The sequence below is a fragment of the Apis cerana genome, linkage group LG3, assembly GCF_029169275.1.
Source record: "Apis cerana isolate GH-2021 linkage group LG3, AcerK_1.0, whole genome shotgun sequence".
In the NCBI taxonomy this organism is placed as follows: domain Eukaryota; kingdom Metazoa; phylum Arthropoda; class Insecta; order Hymenoptera; family Apidae; genus Apis; species Apis cerana.
Window position 1 is genome coordinate 11988790 of NC_083854.1, and position 26788 is coordinate 12015577.

General features: G+C 37.1%; 1 protein-coding gene and 1 long non-coding RNA gene across 8 annotated transcripts in view; both read right to left on the bottom strand.

Annotated features, from left to right (window-relative positions):
• LOC114578061 (uncharacterized) overlaps positions 1-18877 on the bottom strand; it is a 34602-nt gene extending 15725 nt beyond the window's left edge. The window contains exon 1 of the long non-coding RNA XR_003698670.2: positions 94-18877. This is a non-coding gene — a long non-coding RNA (uncharacterized LOC114578061). The remainder of the gene's footprint in view (positions 1-93) is intronic.
• LOC108001871 (protein split ends) overlaps positions 1-26788 on the bottom strand; it is a 79543-nt gene that overhangs the window by 42297 nt on the left and 10458 nt on the right. The gene's annotated exons all lie outside the window — the stretch shown is intronic.

Genomic DNA, 26788 nt, shown 5'->3' on the forward strand with positions numbered 1-26788 from the left:
TTATCGATATATTTTTATTACATTTTATAATGTAAAAAGTATGTTAAAATTTGCTCAAGTATTCGTAAATTTCATAAAAATATTTTAAATTACCTTCGTTATGAATAATAATTCTGATCAATGTGGATCAGAAGATCACATGACTCGCGTTATTCTCTCTAAATTAATTCTTAAATATAGATTCAATACCACTTTGCCACATGCAATAAGCCGGATTTTTATAGAGACGAACAATGTACAGTGACTTATCAAAGATAATCTGAACACGCGCAATAGAAGCCACAAAAGAGGAAAAATTGCTACGTCGCAACAGAGATAATCTTTTATCAAAAAATCAGTCGTTTCCTTCAATATCATTATTGCCTTTGAATGATTATGGCTACTTTATTGAATGAGAATTATTACTAGTACATATTTTTAGCGCGATAATTATTACTCGTTTGAAAGAAAATCTATTAATAAATTTAATAAATTATAAATCCATGGCAATTAGTCAAAACAAAGATACTCTTTGATTTATTCTTCATAATAAAGATAATCGAAGTATCACAATCGTTATTTCCTTCTAATTAAACAAAGAAATTCTCAATTTCCTTGCGCCACCTGTTATCTTATCTTGTTTATCAGAAATAATTTTCGAATCTTTTTCTCGAGCCGCGCTTAAAAAAAAAAAAAAAATAAATAAATAAATTCAAAAACATTTTTACGGAATGAAATTTTACACATCGATATCTAACGCAAATATTTCGTTTACTTGGATCGGTCGTTTCGTCGAGTAATTCCAGGAACAGCGAACGAACGAACCAGTTGAGAGGCAATCATAATAAGAGAGTGAGAGAAAGAAAGAGAGAAAATAAGCGAGCTCGGCCTCCGAGGCGTGGAGAAGGATTGTTTAAGACATAACCTTTTCGCTCGCAAAGGTGGTTCTAACACTTTGGATGCCAACGACCATTCGAATCGAGGAAGAAGAAAAGATCGTCCCTCTCTTTCTTTCTCCCACCACACGTTCGCTTCGTATCTCTTCCACGTTATGTAATAGAGAAACCCCTGTCACCTCCGTGTCCTCGGTCACCACCTACGAGTCGCGCCTCCGGAAAGGTACAAATCACGCGTATTCGCGCGCGCGCATACGAAACGACACGCCAGCCATCGACTTAACGATTCGTCGTTCTCTTATTTCTGATGCAAGCGGGTTAAAAACCTTCGTGTACGTATCCGCGTTGATATCGATTCGAGGACGCACGATCTTTTCAATTTTAAAACGCGAAAAACATGAAAAATTGCCGTGTAAAATTGGTCGAGGATTATTCGTTGAACGATTCAATTTTGCACTTTGGATGAAGCGAGACAGAGCGAAACGTTTGAAACAAGTATACGTGCACGAGGTGCAAGTTTACGTTTTCGTTGAGTAAGACGCATTATGTAAGAATTTGAACGGATACCAAAATTAAAAAAAAAAATCTCAAGTGGTGATGTCATGATAATGGAGGAAGCGTCCTTGAATGGCCAATTTATTCTGTATATAGAATAATAGCCGGATCTATAAATCTGTCAAATTCTTCTCGCGATATATATCGCGAGGAAATTTTTTTTCGGTAAGCTTTTAAGAAATATTTATAGTTGCTTCAATTTTTAATCGGTAATTGATCAATTTGACATATTATACGCAAAAAATCTTGCAACGATTCGTTATTTTATTAATTATTTTTTATTAATTTCGTTACATAACCTCAATTTTTAAGGTTATATGCAACTTTGGATACTCAAGCCACGAGTTTTTATAAAAAATATATTAATTATACATTGTAATAAATTCTTTTCCGCGTAAAATAAATTGTAATTATCATATTGTTCTTTATTGTACGTATATAACACTAAATTTTGAAACAATGTGCGATTCATTTGAAACTATAGGTATCGAGGTGTCACGTGTCACCAATAATGACCTCTGATTCGTTAACGATCATAACGCGAATTACAAAGCTTGTATTTATGTAAATAAACGAGACACAATTGTAATATAATGTCTGATTTTCCTCATTCGTGTCCAATTCGTGTTTCTCATTCTACAAGAATATTTAATAAATAAAATGGTTGTTTGAAATGAGCAAGGAAAATATAAACGTAATATTATTTATTATTTATTTATGAAAATTCTTTTCGTTATTTATTTATCGCACATTAAATATCGAGAAATTACTTGAATATTTATTTTGTGAGATATTTCGTACTTCATATCTGCAAGACTTTTGAACTTCGCGAAAGATTACGTATTTATTTGCAGAAAGAATATGTTTTAAATTTATCTTTAGCAGGTAGGGACTTGTATTCGTTAGAGGATATATCAATGATATCTCGATTCTTATTTAATAAAAAAAAAGAAAAAAAATTTCTTTAAAGACGAAAGAAAATTTTTCAAAATTCCAAACATTAAAATCGTGAAATACTTCATGTGAAAAACAATTATATTTCAAATAATTTATGCACAGCTTCAATCAAGCTTTACTTTTCGACGTATTTCTGTCAATTTCATCCAATATTATTTATTTTCGAATCGTTCCCTTTGTGTAATTTTCTACTCGAATTTGCATATCGCGACAAAGCCTGGAAACATCGATATTCAAATATTAATAAACGCATAAAAATATACATAATACATTCGTTTTTTTCGACATATTTAACAAAATTGCATGATTCAGATCTCGGATGATCAAATATTCTGAATAAATTTTTTTTTTTTTTTGCCTAATACGAAATAATAAATATATTACGTAAATCCATTCTCAATTTCGACGTGCAATTTGTATCAATCATAAACTATGAAAATCATATCGAGTTATATTATTTTATTTGTATTTTGTTTTCTTTATTTTTTTACTTATTTTCTATGAGCAAAGGAAATATAACGTTAAATTATTTTTGATGTCAGAATAACACAAATATACACATCTGAAGATGAATAATAATTTCCTTCATTATAAATAATTAGACAAAAAATGGATATAATAATTGTTAAAAAATGGATATGAAATCAGGAAATTTATAGCTGAAATATAATGATATTAAAGGAAAAACATAGAGTATCCTCACATTTTGATAAGAACAGCATAATTTAGTTCAGCAACAGGTGAATATTAAATTGTTAAGAAATCTTTTTTTAATATCGATGACTAATTCTCATAATTTTAAAACGAACAATCAAATTATTTTTGCCGAATTGTCACTAATATTAGCTGGCAATTTTGATGTTGTGTGTATGCTTACATATAGCATAGTAAAGATAGAAGGAGAACATTTAAAAAGGACAAGAAAATATAATAGGTAAATTTCTTATCTCAATGTTGTATATAATATGTAACGTATAAATAATTTTTAATTTACTCTCTCCGTACAACATGCACTTTTAATACAAAATAAATTTTAATTACGACGTACATTTCACAATTTTCATATATCCGTAAATTGCGCTTACTTCATTAAAGAAAATGTATTTACTTTATAAAAATTATAAATCATTATTATTTCTCAAGTGTAATGGATTTTTCTTAAATACAAAAATTCTTCAATATTGGAGCTTAATTCTCCGCATCAATCGCAATTAATTTAAAAATTTGAAAGATTATTCATGGAACAATGACGAATAATCAAGGATTAAAAATCAGTGATCTTTTTAGAAAGGGAAGCACGTAGAAATGAGAGTTTAACGCAACATTAGTTCAAAAGGAACACAAGAGGGTCCGTAAACGGAATGGTGGCCATCGATGAGATTCCAATCGAGAATAGGGAAGGGGAAGAAAAGTGGAAAGGAAAAATGCGAGAACCTCTAGTGAACCGGCAAAGGCATAGAAAAGTTTCCTCGATGTATCGAGGAAGGTGAAGTAATAGACCCCTGGCATTTCTTAGGTCGTATATCTTTCCACGAATAATCGATCCAAACTCGGAAATGGCGTTTCGATGAAACCTGTATTTGTATCTACTTTTTTCTTACATGTGGAACGTTTTACGACACGCGATAAAATAAGATAAAAAAATATAACTTTCTGTAATTAAATAAAAATATATAACGTGAATTATTTTATTAAAATAATTTAAATATCAAATTTACTGTACAACGTGTAATTATACGATATGATAATTTTATTCGCATAAATATTGCACATGTTATAAAGTGTAAGAAATATAAATTTTTTTTTTATTTTCAAAATTACGTCTTCTCGTACCGAATAATTTTTTTAAAATATTCAGAATTAAAATATCTTTCTTGAAAACATTTTTAATACCGCTCTAAGTGTATATATTATCTTTCATACGAAATATTTCACTTTTCTTATGAAATTAGTAACATCGTAAAACTTTTAAAACAGATGATTATCGCTGTGTTAAAATTTTCCACTAAAAATTATCTGCGTTAAAAGAAGAATTTACTATATACAAAAATTTATTCGTGTGAAATTCTGAATTGAAAGCAATTGAAAGAATCAAAAATTCTTCTTCGACAATAATACCTTCAATTCAAATCTGCGAAATTCTCGTACATACAAGCAAATTTAAGAAAAAAAGAAAAAAAAAATGATACGAGAAAAGAAAAATTCTTTGACTCACTGTACCGACACGAGTGTTCTTTATTTCATTGTTTTCGAGCGCCCTTCGTGCCATTATTTCCATATGAAAAGACGGTAGTATTGAAAGGCGGATGCTTACAGTGGCCCCGTCTCGCAAAGACGCGTGTATATCGTCGCGTTACGACAGTTAGCGGGATTGAACTATAATGGAATCGAACGACGCCACCTCTATAGTCTCTGCGTATATACACACGCCCCCTTCTACTTTACCGTTGGTAATACGTACACAGCCATAATGCGCCCACGCAAAGTACAGTCCTGCGGCAAAACGCGGATCCGTTGGAAAATGTTTTCCACATAGTTTCCTCAGCGAAACTAGGTCGTACATATGGACGTATACGCGTCTAACCGGCTGCATTCACAATATTCCTGGCTATTTATTTATCACGGTCATATCTGCCCTTGCGAACTTCACGGACAAACGACGGTGAAGGCACTTGTGTAACGACGATAAATAAAAACGTCGGTGGTCATTTTCTTGGCCGATGTTCTGCTCGAACTTATAAATTCTCTTTATTATGGGTTTATTCGCCTGAGTCTAAGTAAATATCTTTTCTAATCAACTTACTATAAAATCAATCAAAAAATTTTATTCCGATATTAGAAAATACGGATTGTATATAAGGACGATCATTCGATACGAATACGCGGTATAATCAAAATAATGCAAAGATGGAAGAGCTCTCGGTTCTGTTGGATTACCGTATAAGCGTCGACCAAGCTGCCGATGGAAAAATCAAGCGTCTATTTTTGTTTCATCAACCTGGCGGCGGAAAATTCACGCAATCTCGAGTACCGGTACTTGACTTCGAGCGCTCCTTCAACAGCGTGCATACAAAACCGGAATCCCGGTCTGACGGACTAGTGAAAAAGAGAAAGAGAGGAAACAAAAGAGAAGAGGGGGAAGAGAGATAAAGCGGGAAAGAGAGCAGAGGAGGCTGCCCGCGATATATTTCGATACGTAAATAAATACAAGGTCGACCGGCAAACGTTTCTGGGATATAAAGGGCTTGGAAACTGCTGTGCATAATTGGTGTTGCACAAGTATTGACCGAGTATTAGCTCGATGAATCGTGGAACGAAACTCGGCGTCACGGACAAAAGTTTTCCGGTCAGTGAACGAAGCGCGTGCGAGCGTTCCAGGGTTCACGCTCGGCAACGTCGCCATATATCGATCCAGCTGTCGCTGTAGGGAACAAGACTGGGGCACGGGCTCGATATCCACGAAATTTAACTCTTTCGTTACCGTTTTGAGCCCAAAGACGCTTCCACGTTGCAGGGGTTTGCGGCTCGATTTATCGACCGATTTAGGAAAAACGATTTGACGCCGATTGAAGAATAACAGTTCCACTTTTTTCTTCTACGTTACGTTCTACTACGTTACGTAACAAGTTTCTTTGTTATTTACGGCACAAGAGTTTTCGGGAAAAAAGATAATATCGCTTAATATCGAAGCGCAATTGTATATCATCGAATAACGAAACAAGAATTCTCCAAGTCACGATAAATCACGAAAGAGAATTCTTATAATATTTTTAAACGCGCTTGCGAAGTTACAGCGTGCTCGAGATGATATCGTGTCCAAGTTATATAGGAGGAATAATAAGAAGCAATCCATCGAATAGAGGAGGAGGTGATACGAAAGCACGTTTAAAAACGTGCGCAGGAAGGCCCACCATTGCTATATCGTCTGGAAATTCCGGCGTCACATGCATAAAATATTCGACCGCTCGGACGCGAATTCTACATGCCGCGCTTGTTTCTCCCGATGGAACACACGACCGAGCGTGGCATCGGTCGTCGTGTCGCGCATCAAGCCCCATTCCCTTCCTCCCTTGTTTCATTCCGAATTTAGTTTGCTGGAAAACCGAGCCGAGACTCTCCCCTCCCCTCCCCCGTTAATTCTTAAACTGCAAATTGAACGCGATATCCGCGTTCTATTTCGACGGATGTCGAGGTGGAAACGGTCGAGGAGAGATTCGCGACCTCAACACCCACCACCGCCGCGCTACTACCCGCGTCTATCGTCCGACTCGACCAACCCTCGACAAGGGTTGAACCCAACCCAACCCCAAAGATTCGAAGAGTGACGAGGCAGCAGCCAGGCTGGGTGCTTGGCGCACGCGGCATTTCCCCTTCCCCTCCACACCCTTTTCATCCGCGTTTTCCTTCATCCCTATCAACATTCCCCTCGCCGCTTTCTTCGCCCCACTCTCCGCCATTATCTCGCTTTCCTGCGTTTCTCCGCCAGCGTCGCTACTACTACTACTCCCCTACTTCGCTTTGATCCGTGTCTCCTCCATCCTTCTCCCCACCACCCTGCTCCCTCTTCCCCTTTCTTTGTAATCTCCCCGCTGCTTTCGCGTCTCTCTTCACCCCTTTATTACCACTCCCCAGCAGCGGCAGCACCAGCAGCGGTGGCGACGCTGCCACTCTTCCTTTCTCTAACAAGCACAAGTTCGGGAATTAGCGTACCGGCGAAATTCTGAAGGGAAGTATTTTCTCGAAATACCGTGAAGTAGCGCGCGAGTAGGTTAAGCAGATCCAATGGCGATGTAATCGTACATTCTCTCTCTCTCTCTCTGCAAATATTTTCCCCGTTTATCGACCGGAATACTCGATCGAATACATCAACTCGCGGTATATGGAACGATTTAATCCATCCGTTGATCCTTGAATAACGCATTACGGTTAAGGATGCCGACGCGAGTTCAAGCATCGTCTAAATATCGTTCAAACGGGGGGAAAGAAGAATTTGGTTTTCAAAGAGTGTAAAATATCCTATTATATCGAGGCTTTCCGCATTCACGAGACGTCCGATTTCGAGCAGAATGCATGGACGGAGAGATAAGGGAAATTTCAACCGTAGCATTGCGAGATATCGTTCGTATAATATAAACGACATCGTGTCGACGAGATATCCTCGCGAAAAAAGGTTTAATAAATTTCGCGGCAGTGAATGAAAATCGTTTCGATTCGAGTAAACACGCGTGGGATAGGAAGAATAGAAAGGGAATGGCGATCCGTGGCGTCGTGCTACGATAAATTTGAAATCGTTCGACGGTGAACATCGTTTCCGTCGATGATATTATTCCTTTCGCGTTCTCGATTCTTTCTCGTCGCGCCAGTCGATGAACTTGGTTCGAAAGTTCGCCGACTGGTATCGCGACGATCTAAATCGAAATTCGATCGGAGGTGAACGATGCCTCTTCTTCCAAAGTTACGGGAACAACTTACGTGGAATTTTTACGCGAATTAGTAATTTCCCCTGTATATAATCCGTAACGAATCTCTTTCTGAACGTGATGAATTAATATTTGTTTCTTTTTCAAAGGAGATTTTCCTTACTTTTGCTCTACATAACTAACAGCGAGATAATAGAAGATAATATAATTATCTATTCAGGAAACTGTGCCTCGTCAATCGACTAATCTGCTTATTCACGTACTCGACAAAAAGATACAGACGGATCGTTATTATTATTAACCGTAGGAAATATAGCAGTCAAGGCACGGGTCATTCGTGCTGATTCGTATCACGGAGATTACATAATCTCTTTATAAAAAAATGTTTATCGCACGTTGATCCTCTTTATTTTCGTTCGTGGGTAGAGTTTGTCGCACGTCTGTCTCGGCAGACATCGTATTTCTTTTAATTATATAATTAATTGTACATTTTTATCGCATTTAAATATCGTACGTTGTACAAAGAATTTGTCAATTTCTGTGATCTTCAAAAAAAGAAAAGAGATCAATTTTACTTTTATCGGATGCGAGAAATTAAATATTTCGAGCACAATAATTAATTAGAGATTCTATTGGATCTTCTTTTTCATATAGCCATCCTGTGAATTTTAATTTGCTGCAAAACTGTTACGAACTTACGACATGTTTCGTAACCCGATGTTGGCCAACGAACACTCTAAAGATGGATAGAAATTGCCATCCAATAATACAATTCAGAAATTATAATTTTTTATCCACGATTTTCTTCAATTTAAGATTACCCGCTCACAACTTGTTCCTCGATCGTATCCTCATTGATTATAAAAAAAAAAAATGGCTCGAAAGATATTTCTCCAACTTCGATTCCAGCGAAAGAAGCTCGATCCGTCGCATTAGAGAGCATTAGCCGGTTTAGAAATTGCACGGAGACAGGGTGGAAAATAATGGCAGAGTGACGAGCAAGAGTTCGAGAAGTGCGCGCGCGCGCGCGCGTGTGTGTGGGAGAGGCACGACCGATGTGTGACCACGGGAGAGAAGTGAGTCACTGCAACGCGACCGATCGACCGGGTACCAGGTACCAACGGCACGTTCGCCACTTTTATCGTGGAGGCATCGAAGCAATTTTCCTCGGTGCGCCATTCCCGTGCTCCGCCGTGGCGTGGAACGAGCAAAAATTAGCCGTAATGCGGACGTACCGCGACCGACTCGTCGAAGAAACACGATCACTCTCCCGCCTTGGACGAAAAACGCGGATAAATCGACCGATAAAGCCAACTTGCCGAGACGAACAGTATGTTGATACTGTAGCATATTGATGCTACTTCAAAATCAACGGATATATATATATATTCAACGATTTTTATTTCGTATAGTGGATTCTTTTTTTCTCGAGCATGGAACACTTTCGATAAGGTAGAGCGAACGATCGATAAAGAAGATTTTAAGCATGTACATAAAGTGTATATATATAAAATATACGTTGCGTCGTCAATTGACACTACATCGATTATTAACTCGTTGGACGAAGTTAGATGATTCAGTTGCTAAAAACGATCAGGGAAATCGATGAGATATCAAGGAAATATTTTTAGTTCAATTTATAATCCATTATATAGATACTTTTTTTAGAACTAGGTAAATTATTAGTGAAGTGGGTGATCCCCTAGTTATTTTCATCAGTACATCGTGTTTCCTAGCGAATTTTTAATTCAATGGCCCTCGTCGGTATCGATTCGCCCCGCTTTTGTTCCAACCGAGATGTATCGATAGATATCCTTGTCAACAATTTATTCTACGGAAAAGTGACAAGGGGACATTACTCGAGAAAAGAATCTTGCTCGCGACGAATATATTGGAATTGGTGTGTAGCATTGATTCCTCGAAATCAAGGTAAGGTTACAACGGAGAGAATTATATTGTAATCATATTTTGCGTCGTATTTCTGATAAATTCGCACGATTTAAATGCAAATTATTCCAAATAAAAATTAAATGTATCGTTTCAAATATTCAATAATGACCTTATTAAAATTTAATCGACATCGTATATAATAATAATAATAATAATAATAATAAAGGGAATCTCCCCTTATCAAAACTCGCACACCAATCTATACTATATATATTTAAATACACTCGATGATATTTTTTAGAAATATCAGAGATCCTAAATCACCAAATTCAACAAATTTAACCAACGACTTTAACGTATCTTTTATAATCTTTGACGAAAAGTGTAAAAAAATTGTAAATTGTAAAGCGGTTAATTTAATCAAATATATTAAAATTTAATAATATTCATCCGCATATTCTAAATATACAAATACGCATATATATAAAAACGTAAAGATTAATCTTTCGAGCTATTGAAAAGAATCAATAATTTATATATCTTCAGTTTTATTATCGTCGGTATTATTGATCGTGGATCTCTATTAAGCACACTTATCTCATCATTGATTCAACATATCGGACGGTTAATAACAAACTTAACGCGCGAATCACCAAGCTGATTTAAAATTTTTGTTTGTACAACTGATGCAACTCGTCAATCAAGACATCGTCTACTTTATTGATGACTCATGGTTAAATACCTGCATTATAATTAACCGCGCCATGGCGTTACGAGATCTTCGCACGGTACAAAAACCACTTCGCAAAAACAGTAAAAACACTGCATCTATTATGCAAGAAAAAGATGCATCTCGTGAATCATCAACCAGCCATCAATCTTGTTCAAATATCACATTTCATATCGTATTTAAAAAAAGAAAAAAGATATTTTTCTTTTTCCGAGAATAATAAAGAACACGGCTGCAAATTCGAATTTTAATTCGAGTAAACAAGCGGCGAGTAAAGTTTCCAAAATAACAACAAAATATTTTACAATTCAAGAAGGATTTTACATTAAAGCAATTGTGCAAAGAAAATTAATAACTCGTTTAAATTTTATCATAGTACAATTTACGAGACATCCTCTGTAAGTCTAATCTGAACGGGTAGATATGCAGGAACGAGTCTCGTTTACATTTTGAAAGAGAGGTCTGAATAGGTTAGGTTAGCCGCGTGCGCGCCCCGCGCTCGTTCCAAATTGAATCAATTGCCACTTATGAAATAACGGCCGGTCAAAGTTACATAAACGAGCGCGGCTATCAGAAGGAGGAACGCTGGATTACCTATCGACTCGACTCGGTACCATTTTCTTCTTTCACGATTGTCCTCGATCGGCCTGTGCTCACGAGCAACGCATGAAACGGCATTTTCTATGGGTTACGTAATGGGAGCTTGACATTTATTTACCTTTCCCTGCACGTTTACGCGGATACCTGCAATTGCGACTGGTTACACAACCCTTAAATTACCAACCGAGGATAACGATCTCAGTGTTGATAACGTTGTATCTCAGTCAATTGCGTTTGAAATTCCCGCCTCTCCAAGTTGACTGATTTTATTCGGTTGGTACGCCTGGATAGAAGAGTTCGAAGTTAGCTTACTCGATTTCATCCAGTAACCGGAATTTCGTCGCTGTAATTGGAATTACAGGCCATTTTTTTTTCTATTTCAACACGGAGAAAGAAAAAGAAAGAAGGGAATGGATTCTTAAGCGGATAGAAAATCCGAGTTTTCCTCGCGATTTCCAGGAGAACTGTAATGCGAGAAGAACGGCTGGAACCTTTGCTGAATACCATCAAGGAAAATGTCAGTGTGGCGGAACACGCGAAGGGGAATATCGTGGTTCGATCTTGAATCACGAGAGAAAGAGAGAGAGAGAGAGGCAACCTCTTGTCTTTCGAAATAGAATTTTCACCGAGAGAGAGAAAGAGAGAGAAAGTATCGAATCTCGTGGTGCATCACCCTGGAAACGGTTTCCAGCTCTTGTTCCTCGAGGCGGGTGATCCGCGCCGCGACATCCGTATCCCGAACGTGAAAACCGAGGCTGCTTTGCATTCCGTGGCCAAGTGAATTATGGTCGACAGGGTGCCGTGCCACTTGGAGCGGAAAGAAAACACGATCTCTCGTTACGCGTCGCTAAAGAACGAGAATAAAGAGAAGGGTGGATGATGGGGAACGATGGTAAGAAGCACGGTGGGTAAAGAAGATCGATGGAGAAAAATGGCGAAGACGGAAACGAAGAGTCGGAGGAATATCTCGATGAAACAACAAAGAACGAGACGATCGAGAATCTTGACGAGCCGGTATTCATCGAACGACTTTAAAGAAAAAAAAGAAAGAGAAAGAAGGAAGAAGAGAAACAGGAAGGCGAAAAAGAAGCGAAATCGTGAGACGAGCGGTAGTCGAGTTGGTAATAACCGGTGATAACCGACTAGTTCTGTGATCATTTCCCCCTGTTCGATCCGTCAGATACGCGTAGCCGTCGAGAACCGTCGCTTTTACATTCGACTGTGAAAACATTCGAGCTCAAGGAACGACAATCCTCGAAACGAGCGCGTTTTTTGCCGATGTCGTTTCGTTCGTCCGTCCGTTCCCAAGAAGTCATTACAAATGGATTTTTTTGCCGCTCTGCACTCCTCAACAACCGAAATTGTTTTGCGTTTCGTTGAACTTGGAACGTCCTTTGTGTATTTCTTTATGTATTTGGAGGATCGTTTGAAAAATATGGAAACAATTGTCGCGCGAAGGTGAAGTCGTAACGATCTCTGAGTCAGATATTTGTGCAATGGAAAATTTACTTTTTTCTCTCTATAAAGCGAGAAAAAGAAACTTGTTCTTATTTGACGTACGACGCATATAGACGCACGCGAATTTTATTCCAGTTTTTAAACGCTCGAAGGTGAAGAAGGGATAAAGAAATATAAGAAAGATCGAGGAAGCATAATCGACGATGGAATTTCGACACAAGGAGGATAAAATTGAGGGAAGAAGGTTCGAATAGCAAGGCGGAGAGGGGGCGTGCATCGAAGAGAAAAGAGAGCGCGCTTAACATTCGAGCAACGTAGTAATTGGCACGTCTTGCCGAGACACCAAATGCTCTTTCGAGGTTAGAAGTGCAATGCACTGTTGCGTTCACTGCGCGCTGTGCTGCACCAGCAGAATGTTTATAACCGATGTAACGGTGTCCAAGGAAATGTCTATGAATAGGTGGAGCGTATTTTTAAAGCGCGTGATTTCGGGATGCCGACACGTTTCTCGTTTCGAATCATCTTTGCCCAATGTTCGTTGTTTTCTCATTAGAGAAGGTCAATTATTTTTCAAATGCAAATCGTATCAGGTTTAACGATCTGCCGTTTCACAACGGAATTTAAATTAAACGTGTGCAGAAAATGTATAGAAATTTATTACACGTATATTATACGTTTCTCATTCACAAGAATGTGAGTTATTTCAGAAATATATATATATATATATAGAATTATATAAATCTTCGAGCAACGTGGAGATTAGTTTCTGTATAATAGAAAATTATTTTACATTGATTTTATAAATGTTTGCCTGACATTCTTTGCCTCGTTACTTGCATTAAAAATGTAAACCGGCGTGAAATTGCAATGCGACGAAATCCGCGCGGCCCTAAAGCGAACGACTATGAGGGAAAATCGAACTTTCTCTTTTTGCATATTAAATTCGAATACGTTCCGTATTTCGCTAATAAATCAAATTTACTTCGTTGCTTATTCGTTTATGTTTCTTACGGATTATTCGGCACGTTTGAACACTCGATCTCTCCAGACAATTTTCTCTTCGAGAGTGTGAAAATTACGAAAAGGGAAATTTCTTTTTGATACGTGCATCGACACATTCACGCGTCACGATGCACTAGTTCGATAAAAGCTTGGAGAAGGAGCTCGAGAGAGTAACAGTTCTCACATGTAAATTGATTTCGCAAGATACCATGTAAAACGCTAATTGGACGAAGTGAGGAAGGAACGAGATCGAGCTTATTTTTCTAATTCTTTTTCGCATATAATTACATTGAAAAAATTACATATAATCGAAAAGTTAATAATCGTCAAATTATAAAATTCCTTATTATATCTCATAAATGTGTATACACGTTTAATTCAAATATACGCGCATACACTCGCAGACTAGTTAAGTAACATATTATGATCTCACGGTATGCAATTGTGGCTAACGATTTCTTGCTTATCTAATCTCAATTCCCCCTCGAAACGAGGATAATTATTCGATACACAAAAATCAATATTTGTAACCAGCACGCGATCAAACTTGGATCTACAATACATCCACACTTCTGTCTTCCCAACAACAATTTCAATTATTCAGATATAAAAAATTTCTTTCTCGAGAAACCATTCAACTTTCCAACAGCTGCGCAACGCGTATCCCTGACAGCGAAACGGATAATTGCGACGGCTCGTTTTCAACGAGTCTATTTCGTAAATTGTATATAGGGACACGCGCATGCGCGCGAAAAGAAATATCCACGAGCGTCGATCTGTATCTAATTTCAACACGAGGAAAAAAAACCTGCACATCCGGATTTAAAATAATCCACAAACACCTGTTAAAGGAAATGGAAGCATCTTATGGTCAACCACCTTATTGTACAACAGGTGTAGAAAATTTCTCGAGCTCGAAAGATAAAAAGAATAACAGCCCTAACCAGTCCCTTGCTACGCTACGGTCGAACTTGCCTTGCCTTGCCTTGCCTTGCCTCGACTCAAGGCGAGAGTATTTCGAGAGTCTACCTGCCACAGAGTTTTATGACGCTTACTCACAATTATCCGCGGCATGCAAGGTTTGAAAATGATAATAAATAAAGTTATCAATGTCTTGTTACATAAAAGAAAATACGATTAAAATAAATACACTTTTCTCAAATAATAATCCATCCTTTTTCTTCTGTTCTGTTTAATGAAAGAGAAAGAGAGAGAGAGAGAGATTCAAAACATCATTCGTCTCTTAACACGAACGCGAAACAAACAATTTTAAAACAAGGAAAAGAGAGGGGGAGGAAGAAGGAAAGAAAACAGAGAAACAGGAAAAAAGAATGGAAACGTAAATCAGCGTAGCCGTTCGTAAATTCGTCCAAGTTTCGTATGAGCATCGCGCAACTAAGGGCTCGTTTTGTGGATTCGAGCCAGTTTCATTCACTTGGCGCAATTCGTTGGTTGCGTAATGCTCCTCTCCCTCCCCCCTCTCGTCTACCCCAACCTGGTTTTTGCGGGCGCCGTCGCAGCCCGCGTGTACATGCAAATCAAGCCGAGGCTGTCTCGCTTCGCTCCGTGCTCAAGATTAAGGACACAGTTGTGCAACAACCGAGGGAGTTTTAGTCCAGATAAGCGTATTCGAGTTCACACGCGAATGCGAGGACACGGAACGGAGATCGAAGACAATTTTTGAATTTCTACGATCGATCTATTTCGTCTGATATTTTTAAGAAGGATTCTTAAGAGTCTTGTTTAAATTATTCCCGTCGACCGTTTATATTTTCATTTCACTGTGTAGAGAAAACGGCGATAAGAAATGATTACTGGAGGAAAAAAATGCGATTGTTGTTGTTATTATTAATACAATTTGTTTCAAGTTCAATTTTTCCTTCGATCGAGATCATGTAAATATTATCGAAAGGTTAATAGAGTGTTGTTCCGTACCTGCCCGAGTTTTAAAATAACGCTTATCGTCTATACTTTTTTGTTAGGTCAGTTTCCTTGGAGAATTACAATACAATCGCACGATCGTGGTTCAACGCGACCCACGCTACTTACAGGAAGCGCGAACTTTTTCCCGACGTCCCTGTCTACGACGCGCCGGGTTGCGTCGAGTTAAACCGATCGAATAAATTCCGTTCGTGACAATTTTCTTACGCGTAGAAAATTACATACAGCTTCGACTTATACCGTTCAATTATCATTTGCCTAGCAAGAAATCAGTGTTTGTTATACGCTTGAAGCTATTATACAATTTAACATAATTACATCGGATCTAATAAATATCTAATAAACATTGTCCAAATCTTGGTTTCGACGCGTAAGGTTTGGTGAATTTTTTTCAGCAGATGTGGCGTGACTCCCATCGCATCGTAAAACAGACCTTGACACGAGGAATTCATTTATGTTTTGTTTTCATAAACATCTCTCTCGGTAAGAAACAACGTCGAGCTCGCCGTTGCTAATAAACGTGTTTGAAACGCGCCGGACAACGCCATCTAGTTTAATAAAATATCTTTCCATCGCACGAGCGCCGTTTCATCATTAATCTACTCGCGCGGCCGTAATCCATTTCACGCAATTGCATTTAAAAAAAAAAAAAAAAGGGGGAAAAGTCCTGAAAGCTCGTGATATTTAATTAATCCTTAATTGTTATTGTCCAAGTGTCTGAAACATGTTACGAAAACGCAACAATTTCACAATTTTCGATATATGGCGCTGTAAAGCGTCTTCGATAAAGTCAAGATATATAATTTCAAGTTCATAAACCTTTTCATTCGTCGCTCTTTTGGATACTCAAATTTCCATTAGGGAGTCATTATCGTGGCGGTTAAGGGTTAACGGGGCAACTGTTAAATTTAAACAAGCGTTTAAAATCGGGAATTTTAATTTTAATAAGCGACGGGCCACGGTGATAAAGGCGGGAAGATGATCGTAATTAACAGGTGCAACGGTACTTGCCGATACCTCATGAAATTCACGCATGACTACGCAAACACCTGCAAAGACCCTCGAGGAATTAGAAACTACGTTTTCGTAACGAGTCGGACGATGCGAAGATGGATGCGCTTCTCTTCTCTCGTGAGAAAATAAGGCTACGTATGAAATCAGCCGTGAGAAAACCGCTTCCTTTTGTTTTTTTTCACCTCTAACGGATCCAATAGGATCGAATTATCTTATCCAGCCAACCTCTTGAACGAGAAGACAACTTGCTCTTGCGATTAACCGTGGCGTTTATTTTCAATATTTTTCTTTCTCGTGACAAAGATTTTACATGTAAGATCGTTAATCGAGTTGAATAAATTCGAAACGTTTATTTATTTCTGTTTCAAATTTTTTTATTAACCGAGTCACTTAACTTGGAGCCCCTTATAATTGAAGTAATTCGAAGCCATTTTACCAATCTGAACTTGTTACTTCGCCTCACTTCCAATGTCCTCTAGAGTTTCAAATGAAGTTCAGGTTTCGATAGATTGTCAACCTGGAGGAAATGACGAGTCGCCAAGTACCATTATTCGTTCTTAATTCTATCTAAATGAGGTTGGATATAATTTTTCTATCAACTATTCTTCAACCATTTTCAACGGCCTCTACACCTCGATGGCGATCGACGTACTCGACCATTTCACTCAAGAAAAATTATCAAGTATATGTGACTGGTGACAACTCGTAGATTAGATTAGATTAGTTATTAGATAATTAATCCGTATCGAGCATTCGCTTCTTCCGAAAATTCACTTCTTCAAAAACAGGTAAAATGAGAGAAAAAAATATTCGAAACAATGGCGAACGATTTTATCGGTAAATTTAATCGTCGGTTAATTCACGTAAGGACCTTGAGGTTTTTTATATTCGCGGTATTCACCTTCTTCGAAAGAAACCTCTGCAATATCAAAGCAGCTTTGTGTTCCTACAACCTCAGCACGTCTACGATACGAAGTCAAAATGCTCGCCGTACAATTCAATCGAGATAAGATTTTCCTTTTTCGAGACGAGATACGGAATTGATAAAGTAAAACGGTTTATGTACCGCAAAAAACCGTGAGCACGCCGAGTACAGTAGCATAGAGGATAGACTTACGTATCGCAGGATTGAAGTCGATATACGGATATGTAAGCGATAACGAGTACGACCTTGTATATGCTTACGCCGAACGATTAAGTCCGAGGACTCGTTATACGAATACGTATATATACGATAACGACGATTGGCCTTGTCGTTTATGCCTGGTCATGTATGAAAAAAAATACGTGTATCTTAGATCAATAAAAGAATCTAACTTTGGAAGCGAGAAAATTTTCGACCATGCGAGACGTTTGGTTAATCAAACGAGCAAAAATATACGGTATCGATCGAGCTTTATTTACGAGCAATTTGCATTAGACGAGAACTATTCTATCTCGGTTATGCCGTCTCGTTTAACGTTATGAACTTAAATTGCTTCTAAACCGAACAACTGAATTTTCAATGTTTCTTCAATGTCCGCTTGATCCACTGCTTGAAAAGCCATCGTCTAAATACCGACAAAACGAAAAATTTCTCAGGAATCGAAACGAAAACAAATAATACGCGGAGCGATTGAACAAAAACGAGCCGTTATATAAGCTTCGAACATGGCGTTGGTAACTAAAAATCATTACGGAAATCCACGTCATTGCTAGAATCAACGATTTCGTAGCAGCGGCAGCGCGCGCGTTTTGCTTGTGATTCGCGCGATCGAACTCGCGAGTGCTTGGACGTCGGAACGCCCTCTCGCGTCTGCGCAACTGGACGATGCGCTAATTTCGAAAACATAAGGCGTAACGACGCCCAGTTCAACGGCAAACTTCGAAGGGAAAACAAAAACCGTAGATGAATAGAGTTTTGGTATCGTGACGTCGCGCTATGCTCATTATTCACGATATGTGCGAATAATATCCGATTCAATACATTATATTTAATTCTATTTTTCTATATATATTTTCTAACGGGTTATACTAGACTTTCGAATAGAGATCTGTTCGTTAGAGATATCGTGCGTGGCTGAAAGTTTTTACGCGTAATATTAATCTGTTAGATAAAATATGATTTTTTGCATTATATTTTCATTGATTAAAGTATTATTATATTATCGAAGAAGAGTTTAATCTTGCGTATTCCTTGTTTTTCATTCGGAGTGAGATTGTTTGTCCTTTGTTTTGTTTATTTTATATTATTCTTATATTTTTGATTGCCCGTCAAATAAGATATCGATAAAAAGGAAAACAAAGAGAGCGAAGTATAGCATTTTAATCAAATTGTATTGAAAGAAACGATGTTGAAACAATTTTTTTAAATAAATTATATTTATTTACGAGATATTAAGATGATCTTGAAAGTTTTTAAATGCGATATAAATTTTCTATGTGAGAATTTTAAACATCGATAAATTCGAAATTTATTAATATATATTTTTTAAAATTGAAAAAATTAATTTTTTAAAAAGATCAAAAGATTCGTATTGATAACTTGGAGAATATTATCAATGAATTGAATTATTTTAGGATGAATTGAACTAATTATAAATATTAATGGACTAGAGATGACTTACAAGGAATGAAGATATTCTTATTTATGAAAATAAATAAACCTTGTCCTTCGTTTCGTAATATTCTTTTCATAATATTTTTATTTATAACAATTTCACATTAAAGACAACGTTTCATCCTTAAATTATGTTTATGTTAAGCTTTTTCATTAAAATTATATGAATATTTTAAAATCATTTTTTACAATTTCTTTTAAAGACAGAAGAGAACATTTCTATTCATAATTCAGAATTACAATTGCTGTATTATAAAACATTCTCTTCTTTTGAAATCTTTGCTTTTATTGACTATTATTTCAAACCTTTCTATGCTTCAAATTTCTCAATACTCGATAATACTTTCACACAATTTGAGATGGAATTATTGACAATATAATGCAAGTATTAAATTCAAAAAAATCTATTTTATCGAGGAATTATCAAATTACAAAAATAATTATAAAACTCTAATAGCATCAATCAATTTGTCTAGAATTTAGTTTCAAAACATTTTCAATTAAATTTTAAAATTATTCTTCTCAATTAAATTGACAATTGTTTGCGAATTTATTTTTTTATCCATAAGATTGGAACTAAAAATAACGCAGAAAAATGATGATCCACGTATAAACAAGCGATAATTTCTTTTCAATAAATGCAACAAGGACCAAAAGATAAAGATAAAAAATATAAACAAAATTTTAGAACGATTAGTTCTTTAATTTCTGTTTATAAGTATAAAAAAATACTTATAATACCACATAAAACCAAAAAATATTCTTACTTTAATTGGTTAGCTCATTATAAAATGGATAATATTCGAATAGCAATATTTTAATCATGTTTGCATGTTACAACATCGATTCCGTGTATACAATATTTGTATTACGCTACAATCAATAGCTGCTAGTATTAAAACACGCAACAATCGTAATAAATAATTCCACTTGTGCAAGAATATTCTATATTTTAGTTAAATCGATAAATCGATAGTTTATTCCTTGTATCGTATTAATTGCAAAAAAAAATGATAAATGAAAATAAAATAGAAGAAAAGATATAGATTTTCAAAAATTTCTATATTAAATTGCAATTTTTATATTATTGAAAAATAACACGATGCTATTTTTTTTTACAATCCCCATCAAATTCGTAATCAAGAGACTACAATGAACTACAAAGTAATCTTTGATTTAATATCGAGTTGAAAATGTTTTCAATAAAAAATAAAAAAATAAAAAAAAATTGATAAATAATTAACATATGTATGAAAACAGTTGTAGTAACTAATCTGCGTAAGATCCATGAGAGAGAGAGAGAGAGAGAGAGAGGACGAAGGAAGTTTCGTGTCTCTTCTCACCTCCCCTTGCACTTCACCCCGGTCAATGATCAAGTATAGTGCGTATAGGTACATACGTACGTATATGCGCATAATAATGCGCAGTAGCATAAATGCTGTTGACCTTGCGTTAAAAGCGCTGTCGAATTCATGTTCACCGATCTCGCCCCATTCCCTGTCGCGTTTTGCACGAACGCCAAAATTCCTCGGCAAGGATATAAACGGTTAGCACGTCAGACGATGTCTGAATGTAAAGGGGACGATAGATACGGGCATTAATAGCTTTTAGAACGGACCTGTAGCGGTGTATATACACGAGGTTTCGCTTAGGAGTTCGTAAGAGACGTGAATTGGTAATTACGCGTTAAGCAAGGCATCAATAAACAGAGATAGAACGTAGATTCTGCGTGTAGTAGAATCCGAGATAGTAGGTCTGAAATTTGGAAAAATACTTAAGGGATCCATCCACGAGACATTTCACACGATTGTGTAATGTATTCGCGTAGAAAGCAAGGATATTATTAGAAACGTAATGCGCAGTTTTCCTACCTTTTGCAATAGCTCGATCGTTTAATCGATTCTCGCATACCGTATTGAGAACTGTGTCTCTCTGCCGGTAAACTTTTAAAATAAAGGGGAGATACTCTTGAAAACAAGCGTGCAATATTACCTTTAAAAGCATAATTCGAAAAACTTTATGAAATATAGATCTCAACTTTGTCGGACTAGGTTAGAAGGAAAACTCAAATCGCGATATTACGAATAATTAATAATTTATGATATGTCACGTTATGCTTATATTCCCTATTTTTTAAAAATTTCGTTTCCGTAACGTTCCCTTAAGGTCTATTAAAGAGCTCGGTACGCTACGTTCCCTCTATTTATATATTCGAAGCGATCCAACACAACTTTGAAAATCCCTATATCGGTATATATGCCTTGCATACATATAATCATATACATCTATTCAATAAGATGAGAGAGAGAGAGAGAGACAAAACTCGACCAAACAGAAATGTCATGACACCTCGATAAATCGACGCCTTGAGAGCCGGATATGCACGTTTATCGAATACGATACGCCTAGCGAGATCCGTTTAAAGCAGTTGGCTTTTGTACGACACGTTCTTTCAACTTCTAGTATTCCCATTAACCTTCAATTGGTATCTTTGTAGTGAATCGAGCAGGATTTCGATTAAGTTGTTTAATCTTTAAATATTTCAATATGTATTTTGTCCTTCGCGTGATTAGGTAATATCGCTTAATTAATAATTGTAAAAACTCATTTAAGTCTTTGGAATGTTCTTTTCATTCGGTGATCCTTTTATTCGTCAAATTAAAAGAAAATTTATATTACGTACAGTATAAGAATTATTAAAATGAAAAACACAAATTTCTATACATATTAAATATTTCGAAAATAAAATAATATTTCTTAACTTGGATAGTTTTCAATTACAACAATAATAATAATAATAAAAAGAGAAAAGGAAAGAAGAGAAAAAAGAAACAAATAAAATTAACATCGTATCAGTATCGACGAGCGTCTTTCCATTGAAAAAAATTCACTATGTGTTTTCTATCATTATTCAGAAAGTATATGGTGGAAGCACGTTGTGGAATAAATCATGGTTTCGAGAAGATTCCACGGAAGTTCGGGGAATGAACCTGGTCGATTGAAAAACGGCGAGATTTTCGTGATGGCTGCCACTTTGCTCTCTTGCCGATGGAATAAGTGTGTCACGGCCAGCCGGTAGTAGGAACGGCGCTCGTTCAGTCGAGCCAGGAAAGCTTCTGTACCGATATACACGACCGAAAGGTGAGTGTACAGCAAAATGCTGCCTTTGTACGTGTACACTAGCATCCTCGGTATATGCTACGTGTGGGACACAGACACATAAGCAACTATTCTATATAGAAGTAATACATAGCAAAAGCCGTTGCAGGTGGAGGAGGTTATTACGATCATCGCCTCTCTCCGTCTTCCCTCCGCAGTCCTGCGTCGGTTCGTCTCTTTCGCTCGTTTCTCGACTCGCTCTCTCAATCTACCAGACTCATTTAACCTTTACGAGCTCGAATACGATAAAGAAGGAAAGAGAAGAGAGGACTCTGTACTAGAAAGAGACTGGAAGCACGAAAGGATCGGTCGAGAGTTGACCCTAGTCATCGCACCGGCATGAAACATTTCCAATTCAACGAATTAGAAATCTGTGCATTCTGCGCTTCTAGAATCGTCGCAGAAAAATCGTATGCGCCGCGGAAATGGACGAACAAAGAGAAACCTGGGAGTTATTTATATAGGTGATACGTGCTCGGAAACATTGAAAACTTATCGTATAAACTAAACGTGCTATAAGTGAAATTCGGGTGTTACGAGAGTGTTAAATATATGTATTGACATAAATTTAAAATACATCTTTGTAGAAATATCGGTGTTGAATCGATGTAACTAATATCTCGTTTTCACATTCAATTTTTTCATCCAGTTATCTCGCAATATTTCGTTTCCTCGAACTTATCCAAGGGTTTACAGAAGAATTTTAAAATTCTTCGTCGCGCAGTAGAGAAACGGACGATTAATTCAACTTTATCGTTCGGCGATCGACTTCCTACATACGTCAGCTTTTTCCAACTCGAACAAGGATATCACGCTGAGAGTTTCTCTCGTTAGGGGCGTATACGAGATCGGGCGACACGGTAGTCCTACACCGGCGTTCCTTATGAATATTTATTGTTCGAGAGACCCGATTGTACACTTTCCTCCGTATCCACACAGTTTATTCCGCGGCAACCATTCGATCATACGTGGCCGCCTCGTTCTGTTTGTCGGTTTTCTCCTCCGTACAAAGAGAGGCTCGACAACAAGAAGGTGAACGAGGCAGCAGAGTTGCGGAGGTGGTGGAGGCAAAGGAGTCGTTGAACTACAAAACAACGGACGTAGACGACCGGCCTAAAAACGCTGCAGGAAGAGGCGGTCTCTCGATTTGCCTCGCTCTTATGACTACTAATTGCTTCTTACTTTTTCAACCTCGAACATACTCTTCTTATCCGAAAAGAGACAACGATGGAATATAACATCAAAAACAACGAAACGTGAATATTTGAAGAGCAATGAAACGCCTGTGTTTCGCGTCTCTGTCCAAAGTACGTTCATTTCTCTATTTTAATACGCTGTACGAAAGGTTAACACTAAGTGAGATGATGTACGCTCTTGAGTATACAATTGTCGATTTCTATGCCTAAGATTCATACGACTCGAACAAAAGGTGAAACAAATTAAGTTGTAAATACAAGCACTGTATAACACATATAATCTCGGATCTATTAATTAATACATCCAAACATATTTTACTGTTATTTTATTGCGTAATTGTGTCCACAAGTCGGTTTTCATTATTAGGATTGTACGTGTGTACGAATGTCTCTCGTCTTTCCGTATTCAATCCCGCGTCTGTAATATTTCTGCGTGTAAACGAACGACACGGAAATAAATTCGAGAAAACATTGGCAGGAACAAGTATAATTTAGGACAGCCGAGTTCATTCCGTCAAGAACCGGCTGTTTTAATGTAATTTAAGTTTAAGCGTCGTTATTTATGAATGACAAACCGAGAAACAGTCGAGTTTCCATTGGGATACCGCTAATACAACGCTCGAGTAGCGTGGGTCGTCTTATTTCGCTTTCTCTAAATATGCATACGCACGCGTGAATAATTGCGAAACTTCTGAATGAATCTAAATTCCTTTGCGAAATTGTGCAACCCGACGTGCGAAACCGTGGAAGCAAATCGATCCACAAGAAAGACGGATCGAGAAACAGAATATTGCCGAGGCTTTAAATTGAAATATTGTCTTTCCGTGTTACATCAACGCTAAATAATAATTGGCGTATCGTAGTTCATACGTGTGCCAGTTTCAATCGTGCCACAAGGCTAACGGCTGACATCGTATTCGCGTTTTGCGTTTGAATAGACAATAAAAACGCACGAACGGGAACGTTGTGGACGGTGGAGGAGGACACGATGTCTCTACACTATTGTCCCATTAATATGCGAAGAAAAGGTGGCCTCGATGGAAAATCGATGCATCCGAAATCTGCGTTTAACTGCTATATAATTTCGAGTACACCATTTTTCGATATTAAAATTTAACCAGCCGTCCATCTTCAACCGTTTGGCTTTCTTAACATTCACAAATAGAAACGAGAACGCTGCGTTTCCTCGTACGGACTGAATCTGTCGTGACCTCTCCCTTCCAATAACAATTCCTCCACCGTAAAATTTAATTACGAAAATAAGACGCACAATCCTCCTTTTCTCTTTTCTTGCAAATTTCTACAACTTTACGCTACCTTCGTTTCTCTTCTAACAATTTCTAATTACCATCGAATCTTTAACGGAATTCTTAAGATCTGTTAGCAACGTTTTCTTCGTTTTTACGAGCTTTCTCTCGGGCCAGTTTGTTCCACTTTGACACAGCATCTCTTTTTATTTGCATATAGAGATTATGCAAAGAACTTTCCAGTTAACGAAATATTATTTTGGCTGGAAAAAAGAAAAAAGAGGGGTAAAGTAAGAAAATGCAGGTTCATTGATCGGTTATTAAGATTCGATGATGCTGACGTAACGCTTTGCTTTTAGATATTACAATAATCACGGAATCGTTTCGAATTCTCTAGATACGCACACGATTTTCTCCGTCCTAGAAAATAATTCTGATTAGAATAATGACGTAAGTAGCGTCGCAAATGACTCGTTAAATTATTTCTATTCCATTGTTACTCATTTTCTTCGAAATTTATCTTTCACCAGATTTCGTTCGACGTAATTCTCTTGCCAATGCGATCACCTTTGAAAATGCTCGATACGAATGTGCACTTATTCATCGAATGTAGACAAAAAAAATTATCATAATTCATCGATAATCTCTTATCTAATCTTAAAATATAAAGAACATCGAGACGAAAAAAAAATATATATATATAACCGAAGATTCGACGCGATATTTTCTCCAACGGCCGTTTCTCGAAGCCCCATTTTCGAGGGATTCTTCGCTATAAGGTGGTTTTCTCGAACGTTAGACGTTATATATATATACGCGTGTATATGGACAAGGGGTTGCAATGCCTCGTGTGACGCAGCAGCAACGAACGAAGGGTGGGGACCTTGGCGTGTATGTGCGCCTTCTCCCTACCGTGTATATAATGCCCCCCCTCCCTTCCTCTCGCCGTCCCTTCACCCTCTCGCCCGACCGCCCACCATCCTCCAACTCTCCCCATCGCCCCTATTCTCCCCACCGATATTCACTCCCGGCGCCCCTCGGTATATCCCAGCGACGTTGCCGGGTGTTACATAATAGCCGTGCACCGTTGCCAGTTTTCTATAGACGGCATGCAACGTTGCCATCTTGAACCGGTGTACCATGTCGGGTACGGTCTACCTCTGCCTGTTTGCCTGTCTTGCCTGCCTGCTTCTCTACCTACCTATCTACCCACCAGAATCTGGCTAAGCTCGCGCTAAATCCGCATCCACGATCTTTGGACATTATCAAAGACTCTAAAACGTAGACTCTTTTTTAAAAATCAAGAAAAATAAAATAAACTAACGTCGAATAATTTCCATTTCGATGATTTTAATATCATTGAAAGTTAGCGATTCTATGTTTAGGGAATTTTCTATAGAAAGAACGATTATAAAGAGAAACTTGGACGCAATTTGAATAGCATAGTGGATGAACTTGGAGTATATATATATATATATCAATCGAAATTATACTGATTTTTATCGTAAAGTATTATAAACGTTGTTTCTTAATTTTGAAGAATGTTGGAGATTTCATTAGAGATTGCATTTATCGATTAGTTATTTATATGCGCTTGTGAAAAGTCGATGTCAAGACGCGTACTTTATATTAGTGAAAAGGTGTTTGCCTGGCTCCTGACCGATCTATTATGGCTATTCCCTTTGTCCCTGAGAACTTAGGCTCTACCCTAGGCCGGATGTCTCGGGCTGGTTCCGGATCTCAGATTACCAGACCCCTCGAGGCGTTTCGAACGGAGCCTCGCTCTACTTATTCCATGCTTGAAAAATATCAACTGAATGTGGTGAGAAAGATTCCTTTGTTCTTTATTAACCTCGTGGCTCCGTTACGCATTAATTTTGCATTAGATACGTTGCACAAGAAATATAACCGTTCATCATTTTTAGTTCTAACTGCTGTTTTCATCGATAAAATAAAATAAATCGAATATTTTTGCAAAAGATGCAGATGATAAAGAAGAAAGAATATGCCTTTTTATTTGGTCTGATATATTCTTTTCTATAACAAAAAAAAAATTATCTGTAAAATATTTAAAAATTATCATCATTTTCAAAATAAATAAATTTGTAAAATAAGCCATATATTTTAAATCAAAAAAGAAAATAA